The sequence below is a fragment of the Mobula birostris genome, chromosome 7 (assembly GCF_030028105.1).
Source record: "Mobula birostris isolate sMobBir1 chromosome 7, sMobBir1.hap1, whole genome shotgun sequence".
In the NCBI taxonomy this organism is placed as follows: domain Eukaryota; kingdom Metazoa; phylum Chordata; class Chondrichthyes; order Myliobatiformes; family Myliobatidae; genus Mobula; species Mobula birostris.
The window spans coordinates 114,388,180-114,409,702 of record NC_092376.1 but is presented as its reverse complement, the minus strand read 5'-3'; positions in this window follow the sequence as shown (position 1 = coordinate 114,409,702).

Below are 21,523 nucleotides of genomic sequence, written 5' to 3'. Positions count from 1 at the left end.
ACCTCTGTCTCTACCTCTATATCTCTACCTCTACCTCTATCTCTCTCTCCCGCCATTGATGCTGCCTGACTTGTTCAATGCTTCCAATATCTTATATTTCAATTTCAGATTTCTAGCATCTGCAGTTTTATTTGATTTTGATAAGGTAAATGTCATTTAGTTTCAGCTATGGGGCCCCCACCCAAGAGCAGGGAGCGAGGCAATGTGGGAGGAGAAGATGACGGCGCGACGCAACGCACAGCGGCCACTCCAGTGGTGATGTCTGTTATTTGTCAAGTAGGGTGCCGTGCACAATCCTGATTTGATGGAGACAGACTTGAGAGCACGGAGGAACATCTGGTGAAACTTCTGAAATGCCTGCTTCGATGCTGCTGTTACTGTGTGGTCCAGAATCTCCGGAGGGGAAGGCCCCGAATCCTCGGCTTTGCTTGTTGCTCGGCGGCCGGGGTGGGATCGAAGCGCTCAGCAGAGGATGGTGCTCGGAGAGGCTGTGTCGGAGGCTCAAAGTTTTTGGACGGACTCAGAGCCCGCTGTGGTCGGGTGCTTCCAATGGTGCTGCATCGGCAAGTTTGTGGTGCTTGGAGGTTCATGGCAGGGAGAGTTTCTCCCTTCTGCTGCCTGCGTCAGATGATGGGGCTATCAGAACTTTGAGACTTTCTTTTACCGTGCCCATGGTCTGCTCTTTATCAAATTATGGTATTGCTTTGCACTGTTGTAACTATATGTTATAACTATGTGGTTTTGTAAGTTTTAGTCTTGGTATGTCCTGTGTTTTCTTGTGACATCATTCTGGAACGTTGTATCGTTTTTTGATGCATGCATTTCTAAATGACAATAAACGAGGACTGAGTGGCCTCATAATCTAATCTAATGTTTGGCCATTGAAGGAGTGGACTTGGAGCCAATTTGAAGTGTCAGATCCAAGGCGAGCCAGAGTCGAGACAGTGGAGCCTGGGCCCAGGCGAGAGGAACAAGCCGATGGTTGACCAATTTAAGCACCAAGCCGGATTGGAAAGGTCAGGTATGGGCCGAATCAAGATGGCTGCTCCTGGGCCTGAGAGCATTATAAAGCAGCAGGGCCTGGGTCTGAGAGTGGGGAACAACCTGCTGTTAGCCAGTTTGAGTGCTGGGCCAGATTGAAAAGGTCAGTGCGTCGGGGTCAGAGGAGATGGATGGGCCAGTGTTCAGCTTGCTGTTTGTAACGTTTATTCATCTCTGTGCTGAACTAAAGTTGTGGCCTGTAACTAACAGGCTCCTGGATCAGCTGTGACTAGCTTTGTGGCTGTCAACTCACTTTCGTGGCCGTCAGTTCTGAATGTCATTTGCTTACTTTTATTGTTTGCACAATTTGAGTTTTTTTCTGCACAACGGGTGTTTGACCGTCTTTTTTTAATAGGTTCTATTGGGTTTCTTTGTTTAGTGCCTGCCTGTGAGGACACAAATCTCAAGGTTTTATATAGCATACAAACTTTGAAAATAAATGCACTTTGAACTTTGATGTTCATTGAGGATTAAGTATTGATCTGGAGAAAATTGCCATGGGATATTTTCCCAGTTTTCTGAGAAGGCATTCAAGAGATTGATATAAATTTTCACTTGAAAAGCAGCACCTTCTCCAAACTGCACTGAAAAGTAAGTCCAAAGTGAAATGCCCATATCCCCAACCTGGACAAATCTTCCGTATCGAAAGCAGAACAAGGAGAATTACTTTCTCTCAAGAGCTTTTGAATCTCTGCCATGTTCTACAGCATGGAATTGAGGATTCTTTGTCATTGATTATATATAAAACTAATATCAATAGATTTTTTGGACACCAAAGGAAATCAAGAGATATGGGGAAAGGACAGGAATGTGAAGGTGGGGATAAAATCAGCCAAGAAAGGGAATGGTGAGCACCTCTACTTTTCACTGGCTATAATTTGTCATGATCAACCAGTGTTACTGGTTGACACATAATGCCGACAGACTGAAAATACATCTTTTAAAAAGATAGGAACCTAGAGTAAATTTATTTTTTATTGCTTTTCTTTAATTTATCTGAACTGTAAGGATATTGAGAGCCTGTCACATCAACACTGTATACTATTGGGACAGATCACTTACTGAGATTTTAGAACATGAATTAATAACATTAACATCTTCACCATTATAAGTTAAATCGCTGAATCATAAAATGTACTGTGATTTTTGATTGTTACGATGTTGGACAGATTAATGTCCCCTCATGAACAAATATTCTAAAGAGAGAACATGGCGACAGTGAACCATGCAGCCAAGGGCGACACCCTTCAGACTGCACAAAGCTACTTTAATTTCTTTTACAGCTTCTTTTTCTTTCAGATGTGGCTCTGCTAATGTTGAAGCCTGTGATCTACATTTTGGTGGTTTATTTTTCGGGCTGATTGAGTGATTTGGTGCTTTGCTGTCTCTGAAGGAGTTTGGTGAGGTCTCAAGTGAAGTGCATGGCCTTGAGGCCAGAAAGCCTGGCAGACTAGCTCTGCGGCCTAACAAACGACATAGCACTAGATTGAACTGAACTGAGATAAACTGAACATGCCTGGACTCGATTACTTTCTGGGTTGGTGTTTTATATTCCGTGTTTTTTGCTTTTTTTTTTGCTGTTAGTGCAATGTGTTTTTTTGCACACGGGGTGGGGGGGTGTTCTGATGTCTCTCCTTGAACGGGTTCCATGGTGTTTCTTTGTTTCATGGCTGTGGGAAGACGAATCACAGGGTTGTATGCTGCAGGCATACTTTGATAATAAGTTTATTGCGGATCTTTGAATTGGTAGATCACAGATCCCATATTATCCAGATACAAAGAGATGGATATGATGGAATCTCTGCACATTACAAAAAAAGCTTATCTTACCTTTTTCCCAAAAGTCAAAGCCAACTATATTCTATACAAATAATTATGATATGCCCTATTTTAAAGAAGTGAGGCCATCTGGTCTGGAATACAACTTAGCTAAAGGATATGTCGGAGAAGTGCCACATTATCAACCACATACTTGTAAGTAACACACCTGTTTCTTCAAACATCGAATTTGGCTGACCATTTAATCACCACTTTGCATAGTGAATAACATCCAGCTCTCAACATCTCTCCTTCACTGCAGAATGCAGTGCAGGTACAACTGTGAAAAACATCCGGATCTCAACATCTCTCCTTCACTGCAGAGCGCAGTGCAGGTACAATTATGAATAACGTTCGGCTCTCAACATCTCTCCTTTGCTGCAGAATGCAATGCAGGTACAATTGTGAGTAATGTCCAGCTCTCGACATCTCTCCTTCACTGCAGAGTGCAGTGCAGGTACAATTGGGCTTTTGGTTGCTTATCCCTAAATCTGAGCCTCTGTAAATCTTACAGGGCAGACCATTTTAATACCAAGTCAACAACCAAAGTGGTCAACAATGCTGTTGTGCCCATCTATAGCACCTCCTGGAGTGTCCACGAGTATCCGGACGATGCATTATAAAAGTTTTGGTGAGACCAATCATAAATTGGGGGATCACTTCGTCAAGCACCTCCACACCACCTGCCACAAGCCTGACTTCCTGGTGGGCAAAAATTTTAAATCCTTTTCTCATTCTTCATCCTTCTCTTGAGTCAAGATGAAGTCACCTTCAGGGTGAAAGAGCAACACTTTATAATCCATCTGGGTAGCCTTCAACCTGATGGTATGAATATCGATTTCTCCTTCCCCTTCTTCTTCTGTTCCCTTTTCTGACTTTTCACCTCCACTGACCTACCTATTACTTCCCACTGGGTCCCCCCTTCCTTCCCTTTCTCCTAAGTTCCACTCTCCTCTCAGATTTTTTCTTCTCCAGCCCTTGACCTTTCCCACCCACCTGGCTTCACCTATCACTTTCCAGCTATTCTCTTTCTCCTCTCCCCACCTTTTTTTTGGCATCTTCCCCCGTCCTGCTCAGCCCTGAAGAAGGGTCCCAGCCCGAAGTGCCGACTATCTATTCATTTCCATGGATGCTCCTGACCTGCTGAGTTCCCCTAGTATTTTGTGTGTGTTGCTTTGGATTTCATCTGCAGACTTTCTCGTGTTTATAATAGTACTACAGTACTTCTGATTCTCCAATCCTTTGTTGCATTTTTTCTTTTAATTTCAGCCTCTCAAAAACTAGTAATTAATAAATTATTTGTACTTATGAAACAAAAAAAACTTTGAGTGTTGGAAATCTGAAATAAATGCAGGAAGTGCTGGAAATACTCCGCAGGTCAAACAGTGACTGCGGAAAAAGAAACCGACTTGAAGTTTTGTTTGTCAGAAAAGGGGAAAGAGATGAAAAAGGCAGTTTTACATGGCAGGGATGGTGGGGAGGATGGATAAGGAAAAGGGGATATTTTTGAAAGGCTAGGGGATGGTGACTCAACAGCACCCAACAAAAACAACAAAGCCAGGGTTACCATGGTAATTAACTGTTGGAGAAGCTACCTGGTTGATAGATTGGTCAGGAAAAAAAAGACATAAAAGCTGTGAGAACACTATGGAATGGCCTGCAGGTCAGCTAGGCTAATAGAGAGAGAAAAACTGAATCATTATTACAGATAGATGGTCTTCAGAAAACCTGGACAGGACTAATACAGACAAAGAAAATGAGTTTCCTGCAGCTGTTTACTCTGATATTAAAGGCCGCGAATGTCCACATTGAAGTTGAGGTGCTATTCCTCAAACTCACTTTAAGTCTCATTATACTAGTGAGTGGGTTGGGGATGGAGAATTAAAAAAACAGTGAACTAGAAGTTCGTGGTTGCACTGCCCGCTGAATGCAGGCTCTTTGCAACGTGGTACTTAAATCCTCATTTGAACGTTTGCACTGTAGGAGAAACCACATTGTGAGCAGCAGTGCAAGCACTGGAATGCAAGTGAAGTGCTGATCTCCAGGAAGGGCAGGGTGGGTTGTGAGAAGGTTGGAAGGGAGGAGGTGAAAAAAGAGGTGAGGCAGCTTCTTGCATTGCCCTCCGAATGGGAGTGGACAGTGGAGATGGAAGAGCTGAAGAGGAGTTGTAAGGGGAATGGTCTCTTCAGCACACTGAAAGGGAGGGGAGGATGTGGTGGAATCTCATTGTAATTCGAGGAAATTGTGAAGGATGATCTGTGAGTGCAGAGGCTGGTGGTTGAAGGGTCAGGATCATGGGACTTCCAGCCTTTGCACTGTACAAGTGGAGAGGGGGTGAGAGCAGAATCAGAATCAGGTTTATTATCACTGGCATGTGACGTTAAAATTGTTAACTTTGCAGCAGCAGTTCAATGCAAGACATAATCTAGCAGAGAGAGAGAAAATAAAATAATGATAATAAATGAACAAGTAAATCAATTACGTATATAGAAAAGATTTTTTAAAAGTGCAAAAACAGAAATACTGTATATTAAAAAAAGTGACTTAGTGTCCAAAGATTCAATGTCCATTTAGGAATTGAATGGCAGAGAGGAAGGAGCTGTTCCTGAATCGCTGAGTGTGTGCCTTCAGGCTTCTGTACCTCCTACCTGATGGTAACAGTGAGAAAAGGGCATGCCCTGGGTGCTGGAGGTCCTTAATAATGGACGCTGCCTTTCTGAGACGCCGTTCCCTGAAGATGTCCTGGGTACTTTGTAGGTTAGTGCCCATGATGGAGCTGACTAGATTTACAACCTTCTGCAGCTTCTTTTGGTCCTGTGCAGTAGCCCCTCCATACCAGACAGTGTTGCAGCCTGTCAGAATGCTCTCCACGGTACAACTATAGAAGTTTTGAGTGTATTTCTTGACATTCCACATCTCTTCGAACTCCTAATAAAGTATGGCCACTGTCTTGCCTTCTTTATACCTACCTCGATAAGTTGGGACCAGGTTAGATCCTCAGAGATCATGACACCCAGGAACTTGAAGCTGCTCACTCTCTCCACTTCTGATCCCTCTATGAGGATTGATATGTGTTCCTTCATCTTACCTGTCCTGAAGTCCACAATCAGCAGAAAATAGAGGTGCAGGAAATAGATGAGATGTGGGCTCTGACTACTCTGGGAGAGGGGAAGCCACAGTTCAAGAAGAAGAAAGCTGATACGTATTTTTTCAATTCATGTTGAATCTTATTGAAAATTGATAAAAGTAAAATGCAGGCAGTTTAACTAGAAAAAATAGTTGAAGGAAGGAGGTTGTCCAGTGAAGCCCCCAGGACCACATCCAAACAGAGTTGATAATGCATTTATGTGTAACAGTATACAAAGAAAAGTTCAAAGTTAATTTTATTATCAGAGTATATATATGTTACCACATATATATAGATTTCAGTAAGGCATTTCAGTAAGGTTCCCCATGCAAGGCTCATTCAGGAAGTAAGGAGGCATGGGATCCAAGGAGACCTTGCTTTGTGGATCCAGAATTGTGTTACCCACAGAAGGCAAAGAGTGCTTGTAGATGGCTCGTATTCTGCATGGCGGTCAGTGACCAGTGGTGTTCCTCAGGGATCTGTCCTGGGACCCCTCCGCTTTGTAATTTTTATAAATGACCTGGATGAAGAAATAGAAGGGGGGGTTAGTAAGTTTGCTAATGACACAAAGGTTGGGGGTGTTGTGGATAGTCTGGGCTGAGAAGTGGTAGGTGGACTTCAACACAGATAAGTGTGAAGTGGTTCATTTTGGAAGGTCAAATTTGAAGACAGAACATAATATTAATCGTAAGATTCTTGGCAGTGTGAAGGATTTGAGAGATCTTGGGGTCCATGTCCACACAACACTCAAAGCTGCTGCGCAGGTTGATTGTGTTGTTAAGAAGGAGTACGGTGTGCTGGCATTCATCAACCGTAAATGGAATTCAGGAGCCATGAGGTAATGTTACAGCTATATAAGACCGTAGTTAGACCCTATTTGGAGTACTGTGTTCATTTCTGGTCACCTCACTACAGGAAGGATGTGGATGCTGTAGAGAGAGTGCAGACGAGATTTACGAGGATGTTGCTTGGATTGGAGGGTGTACCTTATGAGAATAGGTTGAGTGAACTTGGCATTTTCTCCTTGGAGCGACAGAGGATGAGAGGTGACCTGATAGAGGTGATGAGAGGCATTGATCGTATGGATAGCCAGAGGCTTTTTCCCAGGGCTGAAATGGCTAACAGTAGTGGGCATAGTTTTAAGGTGCTTGGAAACAGGTACCGAGGGGATGTCAGGGGTAAGTATTTTACACAGAGAGTGGTGGGTGTGTGGTTTGCATTGCCGGCAATAGTGGTGGAAGCAGATACAATAGAGTATTTTAAGAGACTTTTAGATAGGTACATGGACCTCAGAAAAATAGAGGGACATGTGGTAAAGAAAGTCTAAGCAGCTTCTAGAGTAGGTTACCTGGTCAGCACAACATTGTGGGCCGAAGTGCCTGTAATGTGCTATAGATTTCTATGTTCTACGTTCTATATAAGCGAGATTCATTTTTCTGCAAGGAAGGGAGTGTGTTTCGTGATCGAAGTAAGGGAGTGTGCAGGAGAAAGGTTCCGAGACAGAGAAAGCAACACCCACAAAATGCTGAAGGAACTCAGTAAGTCAGGCAGCATCTGTGGAAATGTATTCCTCCGGAATTTTGTATGTGTTGCTTTGGATCTCCAGCACCTACAGACTTTCTTGTGTTTATTATAGAGAGAGAAAGTGTGTTGAGGGCTATGCTTGTGATTATGTATAGATGTACACAAGTGCTTTTCAAGGCCTGTAACTTAGGATATTAGGCGAAGAAAGCTTCTTCTGTGGTTGACACCTATTCAAATAAGTGCATAAACTTCTGGTGTCGGGAGCTGGAACACTGGACGTTTCATTATCTTGTGCTCACCTGTTCCTCCTTCCATTCTCACTGTGGTCTTCTATAACTTGTGTACAAATACCCAGAAGGAGAGCTTTGCAAATAACACCTATCACTATATTAAGCATTCAAATAAACAATGTCCTCCGGAAGGAAGGTGCAACATGAAGATCAAAGGCCTTTACAGCTTAAGGATGATCGCATGGCACCTCCAACCAATCTTTCAAAAGAATTTTGGGTTGTAAAGGTGACGTCTTTACATTGTCTTACAACAAACAATTGGATTTGTGAACATAAACACATTAGAGACTTTCAAGAGTGTTTATCTGGTATTAATGTTCTCTAATTAAAGAGCAAGTTAAAAGGAGAGGTATTTACAGCCCGACTGAACAGAACCCCAGCCACCTGGAAAAACAAACGTTCAGATTGTAACAAGATATGGAGTGTATTGGAAGGGGTAACAAATAAAACTGAAGAGTTAAACAAAAGGCCTCGAGGGTCATTAGCACTTCTCTGTAACATTAATGGGATGAGCATGCCTCAATACTTTACTGGCTTTAGGCACAGGCAGTAAAAAGAATGGCTGAAGAAGTTTTCAAAGTGAGTTTTAACCGATAGCTTCAAAGCTTTGGAGGTAGTTTGATGCCGTGAGGACCCTTGCTATGTCACCAAAGACTCGTGCAAGTTTCTATAGATGTACTGTGAAGAGCATTCTAACTGGTTGCATGACCGCCTGCTATGGAGGGGCCACTGCACAGAACCGGAAAAAGCTGCAGCAAGTTGTAAACTCAGCCAGCTCCATCATGGGAACTAGCCTCCCCAGTATCAAGGACACCTTCAAATGGCAATGCCCCATCATTAAGGACCCACATCAACCAAGACATGCCCTCTTCTCATTGCTACCGGCAGGGAGGAGATACAGGAGTCTGGAGACACCACTCAATGCTTCAGGAACAACTGTTTCCCCTCTGCCGGTTAGATTTCAAAATGGACAGTAAACCCATGAACGTTACCTTACTAATTTTTTGCTCTCTTTTTTTGCACTACTTACTTAATTTAATTGCTTATATCTTTCTTATTGTAATTTGTAATTTAAAAAAATTATTATGTATAGCAGTATACTGCTGCCACAAAACAACAAGTTTCACAACACATTCCAGCCTGTGTCTTTAGAACATAACAAATAGGTAAAGGAGTAGGTCATTAGCCCCTCTTGCTTGCTCTGCAATTTAGTAAGATTATGGCTGACCATTACAGTACAGTAAACCTTAGCCACCCTAGATTTTTTATATGGTTTTAAATGGTGTGACCTCCACAGAGCCCAGATCTTGACATCATTGAGGCTGTTTGGGATTACCTGGAGAGACAGAAGCAAACATGTCAGCCAAAGTCTGCAGAAGAAATGTGGCAAGTTCTCCAAGATTTTCTTATAAAACTGCACGACAGTGTACCTAAGAGAATTGATGCAGTTTTAAAGGCAAAGGATGATCACACCAAATGTCGATTTGATTTATTTTTGTACTGTTTACTGATATTTGTAGTAAATTTTTTTATCTTTAGAAACTTTTCGTTTCATTATTTTTGAAAGCATCTTCGTTTTACAGAACTTTTTAGCATGTACCTAAAACTTTTGCACAGTACTGTACATGAACAGCAATATCATGCACACTAACCCGTGTAACACACTGTAAGGATTCACTGCTAATGTAATAGCTTCTCTGTAATGTTTCAGTGCCGAGGTAACAGTTTCTCTGTAGCAGCAATGTTTGGGTTATGGCTGGAGATAACAGGATTGTGGTTATGCATGTTAGCCAATCAGGAGATTGTTGCATTGTCTTGTGGATCTGGAAAGAGACTTTTCACGGTCTTTTGTCGAGGGGAGATGAAGAGGGAAGACACGCGTGGAGAGAGCTGGCAGACCACCGGACAGAGTGGACTGGGATCTGAGGGTCTGAAGGTCGGCGACACTCGGAGGAGATTGATGGTGGAAGAATGGTGATTGAGTGAGCTCCAACGTGCACTTTTGACTTTTCCTTGAAATGGGCCCTTTTAAAATTTTCATTATTAACCGTATATTCAGATTAAGATTCATAAAGTTTTATCATTTAATTGCATATGGTGTACTGTCTGATATTTTGCATTGCAGGTTTGTAACTGGGGGTATGTTACACAGCATCCACACGAACGTGATTTCTCAGTTTGGCGGGGCCAGAGGCTGTTCTCCCCTAGACAAACACAAGCTGGGCAAGCCTGAGGGTCACACCCATATCCCTTGATTCCCTTCATATCCAGCCACCTCTTTCTCTCTCCTGAATAGTGGACATTTGATAGAGCTGTTCAAAATTATGAAAGGTATAGATAAGGTAAGTGCAAGCAGGCTTTTTACACTTAGGTAAGGTGAGACAAGAACTAGAAGTCAGGAGTTAGGAGTGAAAGATTAAATATTTAAGGAGAACCTGAAGGGGAGCTTCTTCACTCAGAGGGTGGTGCAATTGTGGAACAGGCAGCCAGTGGAAGTGGTGAATGTGGGTCCGATTGCAACACTTAAGGGAAGTTTGGATGGGGGTATGAAAGACTATTGCCCAGGTGCAGGTCAATGGGAGTAGGCAGAAAAACAGTTTGGCACTGATTCGATGGGCCAAAGGGCCTCTTTCTGTGCTGTAATGCTCTATGACTCTATGAATATACTCAGCAACCAAGTCTCCATAAGCTCCCTCTGTCAGAGAATTCCAAAAGTTCACACCTTCTGGGCAAAGAAACTTCTTTTCAGTTTTGCCCCTCATTTGTTGATTATGGCCCTTGTTTCCAGTCACCCCAGCCAGGGAACAACCATCCCTGCATTGCTGTTGTATGGCATGTGACTCAGTTTACCCACGAGTTCTGCAATAGAGTGGTCATGATGCCCTCTGCTTCACCAAACTTCATGGATGTATCCATTAGCTCTCAAGAGTAGACAGAACAGGCAGTATTTCTGCAGAAAAAGTACATCAGGGTTGTTTGTGGTGACATGTATGTACTCTGATAATAAACTTTACTTTGAACTTTGAACATTTGCCCCATTGTAGCCCTTCCCAAGATGCAGGTGGTCAGAAGCCACACTTATGTACTAAGGGAGAGCTCCCTGGTAACTTCATTCAAAGTGCACCAAACTGTATCCCTGGAGGTATTCTGTCTGGGTGGCAGCTTCAAACAGAGGATATCTCTTCTGCGGGAGATGTATTCCACCAGTGTTTGGGTGCCTTGTCAGTAAATCTTAAGAGGCTGCTTCCTGCCACCTGGTGAGAGAGGGTGCAGAAAGCCTTGCGTATTAGCACCTTGAAGGGCTGGTTGATAAGCCCTTAGCTGTGTGCTTAAGTGCTGGAAGCCGTGAGAATTTTCATCAATCATAGATTGCCAGAGAAATTAAAGGTAATATTAAATCTAATAAAAAGGCTGATAACAGTTCCAGAAAAAATACAATTCACCTATGGATTGGGAGTACTTTAGAATACAGCAAAAGATGACCAAGGGAAAACAGAATATGGTAGCTCAATAACAAAATATATAAAACCAGATTGTAAGAGATTCTATAATTTTTGTAAAAAGGAAAAGGAATAGCAGGGCAAAGCTGGGAGGGGAGTCCTGTATTGGTAGAACTGAAAGAACTTATAATTGGCAATAGGCAGAAGAATTAAATTAATAGTTTATCTAACATCACAGATGAAGATACAAAATGCCTACCAGATTCACCAGACAACCTAAGACAGAGCAAATGAGGAAATAGAAAGAATTAGTCTTACTTAAAAATAACTACTGTAAATTGGCAAAAACCTTATGATTTATATTTTACTAATCTGCATCTGAAAGAGGTGGTTATAGATATAAGGAGAGGGAGAAAACAAGGACAATGCTGAAATCTATAACAAAGTACATAATTTTAGAACATGCAAAAAGGAATGACAGGAATGAATAGGGTTAGTACAGATTTATAAAAGGAACTTATGTTTGACTAACCTACGGGAGGGGAGTATGACTCGTAAAATGGATAGAGGGGAAATAATGGACGTAGTATATTTAGATTTTCAGAAGGTTCCATTTAGGAGGTTGATCAGCAGAATTAAGCAGATGGAAATGGGGCAATATACAGGTATGAACCAGTTATAAGACAAAAAAGCAAGGTATTTAAATAAATAGGTTAATTTCAGCTTAGCAGACTTTGACTTGGATTGGTGTGTTGACCTCAAATATTCATTTTATATTGGCTTAGAAGGGCAAATACCACAGTTTCGGATTGGACCCACAGAGTTATAGAAGTCTGGGGAATGTGTGAGTGTGTTGCCTGTGTGGCTGTAATGGGAGGGGGTGGGGAGAACATGAATGTATTTAACTTGTATACCAATAATCGAGCAATGTTTTGGCCGGAAGCCCCAATAGTTTCTTCCCCAGCCCAGACATGAGGCTCAACCCGCTGAATTCCTCCAGCAGACTGTTTGCTGTTCTGGTGCCCAGCAGTTGTACACAGCACCAGTCACACCTTGATGTTGATATAGCATCACACCTGTCAGATCTCACCTGCCTCTTGTTGTTCTACTGGTTTGAGACTCAATGGCAACACCTTCCAGCCCCTCCTCCTCCATTACTCATCAGCTGAAATAATGCCATCGCTTGCTCAATCACCTCTAAAAACCTCTCTCCAGCATGTGTCCCTGTCAACTTTAGCCTAAATGGATAGTATAAAGGACATGGGCCAATTTGTAATTATTGACCCTTCAAACTCCTCTATCTCAAGTCAAAATGTTAGTTTATGAAAAGCTGGGTGGTGGGATGGGTTCTGTGAATTAAGTTACTTTGTGCTTGGGTGTGTTTTTCATTACACTTCAGTGCAGGTAATCTTGTCATATCTGGTCTATTCATCAAATTTCTTCCCCCATTGAGTCAGAAGTATCCCGGTGACCTCTTCTCAAGCACAGTGAGTGCCAGTCCTGAGCCCACTACCCACTATTTCATGCATTAAATCTGTTGACTAAATCTAAGCAACCTCACCACCCCACCCCTTGCTGAAGGCTCAGTCTATTTCCTGGGAGTTACGATGCAGATTGTTGCTGTCCATGCCTGGTAGTGAGTACTCTGGTAAGAGTGGTGTACACCGAGGTGTCTGCAGGTGCGCAAAATGGGCGAGGTGCCTTTGGGAACCATGTGCAAACCACTATAATACCTAATCATTTTGCAAAAGAACCTAATCATATTTTAGGCCAAGTTTACATTTATTTCTATGGTGAGCCTTAGCACAAAAGCAAAAATGTGTGACATCCAATCTCCAATGTCCTTGCTTGGGATGCCAATCAAAATAAAAGCACTTGGAGTCAATTCCTGCACAGAATTTTTGCAGATTTACTTTGTACGTCATTGCCTTTGTAACTACACACTGTCATAAGCTATATAAAGAAATAACTGCTGTGATGAGAAGACAAGGGAAAAATAAACTAAATTACATATCTGGGCCAAGGGCATGTGAAATATTAATGCTTTGGGCAGAAACACTTCAACAGTACAGTTCTGACAAAGGATTATTCTTTTCAAATATGGATTTATAAGTTTTCCCTTCAGGTGCTGAAGATATTTTGAACATTTAGAATGTCAAGATAATTGGCAAAGGGCGTTGCTCTTCCTTTCAAGATGAACCAATAACAGGCTCTCATTTAAAAAGTGCCTTTCGTACAAAAGAAAACATCTTTGCAGGAGAGGAAGAAACAAATATTGCTGAGGTGTCCTAAGGAGTTGAGGGGCGTGGGATTAAATGGCATGAGAGTGATGAAGAGAGATGACAGAAGGCTTGCTCAAAAAGAAGCATTTTCAGGAAGTTTTTGAAAGTGAGAACAGAGAAGTCCACTTCAAGAAAGTACTATAAATAGCTCCACTGAGCAGTGACTTTGTTAATCAAGGGCAAGGTACCTAAGGGGAAGGTGTAATATAACTTCATCAATGCGATAAACTCTCACCAAGTGGAAACTTGCATTCCATACCATTCTGAAGACAGTCTGACATTCAATGTCAAGACCTTGAGAATACAGCTGTATTTTTGTTGACTTTCTTTAGTGACAGCCCAATGCTCAAAATAATTCTGGTAAACTTGGATCAAGTAACACATAACTTACATCTTATTAAGAAACTTGCTTTATAATGTGCTGTGGAAGAAGTAAGGAGATAACCATCCAAGTATAACTTTTGGTGGAAAGCAAACTTCTAGAGAAATGTAATTGGGAAAGTGTGGGTATGCAAAGCTAACTCCAATGGAGTCAGCCTCCTGACAAAATGCTTGGGACATGACCCTTCATAACCAATGACCTGTTTGTTAGAGAAGCAACTGACAAAACTCCTCAATCAGGTATTGCCACTTCTGACTTTATTGTCACTTCTGACTTTATTGTCATCCAAGGGCCTCTGCATCACCTGCACTATAACAGGTACTGAAGGCTGCTGGATTGAACACCTTCATTAATCTGGCCTCAAAACAGAAACGTATCTGCAAGAAAATCAATGCTCTCTCACAATTGCACCTGTAACAATACCCTTGGCTTCTCGGCTGAAAGAAACAACCTGTTCTGATGAGATCCAGGAAACACACACACACACAACATGCTGGAGGAACTCGAGCATTTCGTGTGTGTTGCTCGGATTTCCAGCATCTGCAGATTCAAATCTTCAGCAGATGCAATCATCTACCCATATGCACATTTCTGGAGCATCTGGACAGTAGAGACACCTATGTTAGACTGTCATTTATTGACTACAGCTCCACCTTCAATACCAAGCAAACTCATAAACCTGAGGCTCAACTCCTTCCTTTGCAACCGAATCCTTGACTTCCTGACCAACAGACTGTAATCAGTACGGATAGACACCAACATCTCCACCACACTTCTTCTCTAGACTGGTGCACCACAAGGCTGTATCCTCAGCCCTCTACACTGCAGAATATATGGCCATATTCTGCTCTGACTCCACCCACAAATCTGTAGATAAGATGACTGTAGTTGACTGTATTTTAAATAATGAGAATTCAGAGTACAGGAGGGAGTCTAGTGAAATGATGTCATGACAGCAACCTTTTAAGTCGATGTCAGAAAAACAAAACAGCTGGTCATTGTCTTCAGGAAAAGGGTGGAGGACATGCCCCTGTTTACATCAATGGCACTGAGATGGAGAGAGCTGACAGCTTTAAGTTTCTAGAATTGAACATCACCAGTAACCAGTTGCCCTTACCCAACCACATTGAAGCCATGGCTAAGAGAGTTCTCTAGTGCCTCTACTTCTAAAGGAGGCTAAAGAAATTTGATCCTCAATAATTTTCATCGAAGCACCAAAGAAAGCAACCTGTCTGGATGTATCACGGCTTCGTATGGCAAGTGCACTACCCATAACCTCAAGAAGATGCAGAGAGTTGTGGATACAACACACCATGGAAAACAGCTTCCCCTTCATGGACTCCGTTTTCACTTTTCACTGCCTCAGTAAAGCAGATTGACCCACAATCTACCTCATTGTGACCTTGCTCCTTACTATCAACCTACACTGTACTCTCGATGTTAACTGTTGTAAGGAATTGATCTCTATGGATGGTATGCAAGACAGGTTTTTCACTGGCCATATGACAATAATAAACTGATTTACCAGTTTAATCCAAGCTTGATAACAATACATCAGGCTCATAATTTGCCTCGCTGTTATCTCAATGGCTTCCTCTGTGGTGGTTGCTTAAAATGTCAACTGTATTCACATCAGGGTGGCATTTTACACCTTCTGTCCATATAATCAATATGCAGACATAGTTATTCTCTCCTGACAGACAGCTTCTTCCCTTAACCAAGCTTTTGATCAAATGAGACACTTAAAGCTTTACAGTCAATGGACTGAATTGATCTGGTCCCAGGGTCAATTCCACAAGTAAAGTTGTAGACAATGAGACGTGATCTAATAACACCCTCAGTTCCCTGGGAGATTAAATTACATGCTGAGGTATAATGGGCAAATGATATTCCCTTAAATTAGAGAACGCAATCTCAATAACAACATGATTTGTTTAAACTTAGATGCTGGGTCTGATGACTTATTCTACTCATGGTTTTGTTACAAATGAGTGCCTTGCTATATTCCATTTTAGAAGAGAGTCAAGAGCCAACTACATTGCTCTAGGTATGGCTATAGGCCAGACCAGGTAACTACAGCAGAGATTTGGATGGAGGATGCTATGAACCAAAGGTTCTTACACAAGGTTTACTGTCATCATTACTAAAACCAGCCATTTAAAATTAATTTCAGATAGTTTAATTAACTGAATTTAACTGCAGTGTTGCTATGGCGATGATTGAACTCATATCTCTGCAGTACTAGTAAAGTCCTCTGAACTATTCACTCACAACAAAGGAGCCTGGAAGCCATTCACCGTTCTAACACTGGCACACTGTGGCTGCAATGTGAGTATCTACAAAATGCATAATAATTACATGCATAAATTACTACAATAAGCAATCTCAAAATCATCACCTACTGCCACCAAGAAGAACTCACTTTTTGCAGGACCTATCTAAGCTGCATAGCATCCTGATTTGGACCTTTATTATTGCAAGATCTAAACCATGTAACTCTCTCCCAACTGCGGGAGAGTCTTCACCAGATGATTGCAGAGTTCATGCAAGTGACTCAACTCCACTCCAGCAAGGTCACTAGGCATCAGAAACAAATGCTGACCTGGCTAGCTATATCCACATTGAAAAAGGAATTTTTTAAATGTGAATGAAATATTGACCTTCTTTCACTTTCTTGATTTGAATCTTTGCATTGAGAGGCAGACAAGAAGCACATCTGTTTTAAGAAATAGAAAAAGTAGAGAAAAATAGGTTCAGGAACAGGACACTGGGTCTTTTGAGACTCTTCCACCATTCAATACAATTGGAGCTGATATTTTATCACGATACTATATTCCCAAGTTCTTCCCATGCTACTTGAAAATGTGATGACTTTTAATGGTCATTAAGTGTTATTTTAAACATTTCTCAATGAGTCCACAATTGCATTATTGTGAAGGTCCTGTTAACACATCTGAGAACTGACCTTTCTTCAAGCAGATAGAACAGAGTTGGGAGTGTAGAGACTTTGAACTATTTATTATAATGATTATATCTCTATAAATATATTTTATAATCAATGGCAAGAGATCTGCAAATGGGACGTGAAAATGCTAGGTATAGTTCTTCGCTGAGTGATTTAGCAAACTCTAACTTCAAATAACTCCTGATTCATTAGCAAAGATGCAGGATTTTGCATTTCTATTCATGTATTGTGTTACAATTGCTTTAGTGGTAACATATATTCCCTGATGGAAGCCTCTGTGACAATAGCCAGAAACCAAGAGTAAGGCATATTTTTATTTCAAAAATAGACTTTAGTCATGGCAAAAACAAGTTACAAAGGAAGAAACAGAGCAAAGAAAAGTTTGCAGTCACCATTGTTACATTCAGTAGCTTAAAGAAACAAATAAAGCACCATTACCACTCTCATGGCTCCCTGAGGTGATGCCTCTTTCATTGATTGAGGGTCTTTACCATCTACTCTGCCCCTCTATGTGTGGTAGCTGAAGGACTCTAAACTGTGGTCCTTCCTCACAGAGCCTTAGCATTGCTTGCACCACGCTTCAGTGCATCTCTTACAATATACTCCTGCAGCCTGGACCATGCCAGTCTGAAGCATTCTCTTACAGACTGTGCTGGAAGAGGAAGAGGTTTCATTCGGGCGGACAAAAGGGCAACTTTCTCTTAGCTGATGACCTTCCAGCAGGAACTGAGGTCTACCTCAGAGTGCATTCCCAGGAACAGCCCTTGGATCAGAGAGTCCTCTCTTGTGCAGCTGCAAGGCTGAACTGAGACACGACCCTTGCATCTCCACTCACTCTTGGCAAATCCACCTTCTGCTAAGAGGTTGATGACTGTTTCTTCGCTATCACAGCCAAACCGCCATCCTAAAGGCAGCGTACATTGGGGGTAACATGTTGTCTGCAGAGAAAAGCTCTGACTGGGAGGATCCCTTCCACTGCCAGGCAAATGGGGTCATGGTGCTTGTTCGTCAGATCTGCCGATGATTTGCTCAGGGAACGATGATTTGTGGTCAAAGATTAATTTGGAGGAACTCTTCCATAAACGGTAGGTATTGAGACAGCTTCTAGCTGATTGGACGTTACTCAGTAGGGTTACGAGGTCTATCTTCTGTAATGTATCTGACAACCTTCTACTGCTCAGGGATACCAATGCCTACATGTAGGACAGAGGGTTGGATGTGTGCAAATCATCTTGGACTAGGAGAAGGCCTTTGACAGTATATCATGCAGGTACATAATGGTCATGCTCCCAAAATGAGTTTTGGGGAGGGAATCTGAAATTGAATCCTACCGCTGTATATAGAAATCCTTAATGTAGTTCAAATCAATAGATGGGAGACAGTTCTCCCATCATGTCTGGAGTCAGGCATGGTTGTGCATTCCCCCCGTCTTGCTTGGGTACTGCGTAGAATCTCTTGCCCATCCATCAAGAAGGACGAGAGCAAAGGTGAGTGATGTTGGCTGGCAGTGGAGACACACACAAGTCAAAACCTTCCGACGCATGGACCATCTCATCGCCTTCTGCTTGAATTGATGGTCAGTCTGCAGATTAATAAGCATCTTTGACCAGTTTGAGTTGGCATTAGGGGCCAGAAACAATCGCAGGAAGATCGAGGTCATGCTCTTTGCTAACTTGCCCAACCAATCCAATGACCCTACACCATCGGGCCTGGTTAACCGAGGGTGCTTAGGATTTGGCTCAGAAGGGCTGAAGCTTGCAACAAGAATTGGCTGCAGCAGATTGGAAAGGCAAAACAAAATTGGATTTGTAGAGATGGTATTCTCTGTCAAAAGCAGGTGCAATATGCTCTTAAGGCAGCTGTACTTGGTGTGAGTGGGGACTGCTCTTCGCTCCTCTGCTTTGGGCACATTACACAGGGGTTAGTGAATAAAAGTTTTCGTTTCCTGTAAGAGAGGTTAATCTGTGCACTGGGAGACAGTAGTGTCTTGCCCCATTAATGTTGACAGGGCAGACCCTGGCCACAGTTCATCCTCAAGTCTGAGTCACCATGTTAATATATAATGAATGAAGTAAACCTGGAATTGACAAGCTTGTCTTTGTCAAACTTATGGAAGATTTTAAGATGCACTGCTGTGCAGTTGGCTTGAAAACAGTTTACATATGTTAATAATAATATGAAAATACACAGGTGCCTGCATATTTAGAGCTTACTGAGAGCCCAGATCATTGTTTATTGAACACAGAATAGTACAGCACAGGAACCAGGATGCCAGATGCTTATCTCTAAGTAAGAAGGTATATACGCTCTAATAGAACAACTAACATTGAAATATTCCCACAACCATTGCTCTCACCTTCAAGGACTGTTTATCTCGTTATTTCATGTTCTTGTTATTTATTGCTATTTATTTATATTTACATTTGCACAGTTTGTTGTCTTCTGCACTCTGGTTGATCTTTCAGTGGCACTGTTGTAGTTACTATTCTCTAGATTTACTGTGAATGCCTGCAAGAAAATAAAACTCTGGTTTGTATATAGTGGCATCTATTTACTTTGATAATAAAATTTACTTTGAACTTTGAACTACACACTTTAGAATCCCTGGCTTGTGTACTGGTGGACAGCTCGGTCACCACAACCATGGTTGACCTCTTCCAATGGAGAGCCTCATACAAATCCAGCTTGGTTCTCCACACATTCCCATCAAATCCCAATGGATTCTACCACCCTCCAAAACACTAGGGAAGATTCATAGTGGTCATTTAATGTACCAACCTCCATGTCTTTGGGATGTGGATGAAGAAGCAGCCGAGAAACTCTGAGCACTTAGCACTGAAGGTCAGCATTGAACCCAAACTGCTGAAATTGAGTCAGCAGCTCAGATGGCAGCACCACTATAACTTACTTTATAGACATGAGGTTAAGGAAACAACTTTCATTTTCTCGAGAAAAACTGCAGATGCTGGAAATCCAAAGCAACACACGCAAAATACTGGAGGAACGCGGCAGATCAGGCAGCATCCATGGAGAGGACTAAATAATCAATCTTTTGGGCTGAGGTGCTTCATCAGGACTGGAAAGGAAGAGAAGGAGTCAGAATAAGAAGGTAGGGGAAGGGGAGGAAGAAGTATAAGGTGGTAGGTGACAGGTGAAACTGGGAGAAGGGGAGGGGTGAAGTAAAGAGATGGGAAGTTGATTGGTGAAAGAGATAAAGGGCTGGAGAAGGAAGAATCTGCTGCGAGAAGACAGAAGGCCATGGAAGAAAGGAAAGGAGGAGAAGCACCAGAGGGAAGTGATGGACAGGTAAGGAGATAAGATGAGAGAGGGAAATGGGAATGGGAATGGTGAAGGGGGACGCTACTGGAAGTTCAAGAAATTGATGTTCATGCCATCAGGTTGGAGTCTCCTCAGATGGAATATAAGATGTTGCTCCTCAAACATGAGTGGGGCCTCATTGTGTCAGTAGAGGAGGTCATGGACTGATATGTCAGAATGGGAATGGGAAGTAGAATTGAAATGGGTGGCCACCGAAGATCCTGTTTTTTGTGGTGGACAAAGTGAAGGTGCTCAGTGAAGCACCAGTCTATGTCAGGTCTCACAGATAAACAAAAGGCCATACCAGGAGCACCGGGTACAGTAGATAACCCAACAGATGCATAGGTGAAGTGTCGCCTCACCTGGAAGAACTGTTTGGGGCCCTGAATGGTAATGAGGGAGGATGTGTAGGGGTATGTGTGGCACTTGTTCTACTTGTAAGGGTAAGTGCCAGGAGGGAAATCAATGGGGAAGCACAAATGGACAGGGGAATCAAACAGTGTGTGATCCCCGCGGAAAGCGGAAAGTGGGTGGAGGGGAAGATGTGCTTTGTGATGGGATCCCGTTGAAGATGGCAAAAGTTATGGAGAATTATGTGCTGGACATCGAGGTTGGTGGGGTGGTAGATGAGGACAAGAGGAACCCTATCCCTGGTGGGGTGGTGGGAGAAAATAGAAAAGATGTGGTGAGGGCAATGTTGATGGTGGAGGAAGGGAAGCCCTTTCCTTGGAAGAAGGGCGACATCTCAGTTGTTCTGGAATGCAAAGCCTCATCCTGACAGCAGATGTGGTAGAGATGGAGGAACTGAGAGAAGGAGATGCCATTTTTACAAGTGACAGGTAGGAAGAGATATAGTCCAGTTAGCTGTGAGAATCATTTGGTTTAAAAAAAGTATCAGTAGATAGACTGTCACCAGAGGAGGAGACAGAGAGATTGAGAAAGAGGAGGGATGTTTCAGAAATGGACCAAGTAAATTTGAGGGCAAGGTGGAAGCTGGAGGCAAAGTTGATGAAACTGATGAGCTCAGTATGGGTGCATGAAGCAGCACTGATGGAGTTGTCGATGTAATGTAGGAAAAGTTGGGGAGCGATGCGGTGTAAGCTTGGAACATGGACTGTTCCACGTAGCTGATGAAAAGGCTGGGACATATGCAAGTGCCCATGGCTACATCTTTGGTTTGAAGGAAGTGGGAGGAGCCAAAGGAGAAATTATTGAGGTTGAGGACCATTTCTGTCAGGTGGAGAAGAGTGACGGTAGAGGGGAACTTGTTGGGTCTGTTGTCCAGAAAGAAGCGGTGAGCTTTAAGGCCCTCCCAATGGGGGATGACGTATGGAGG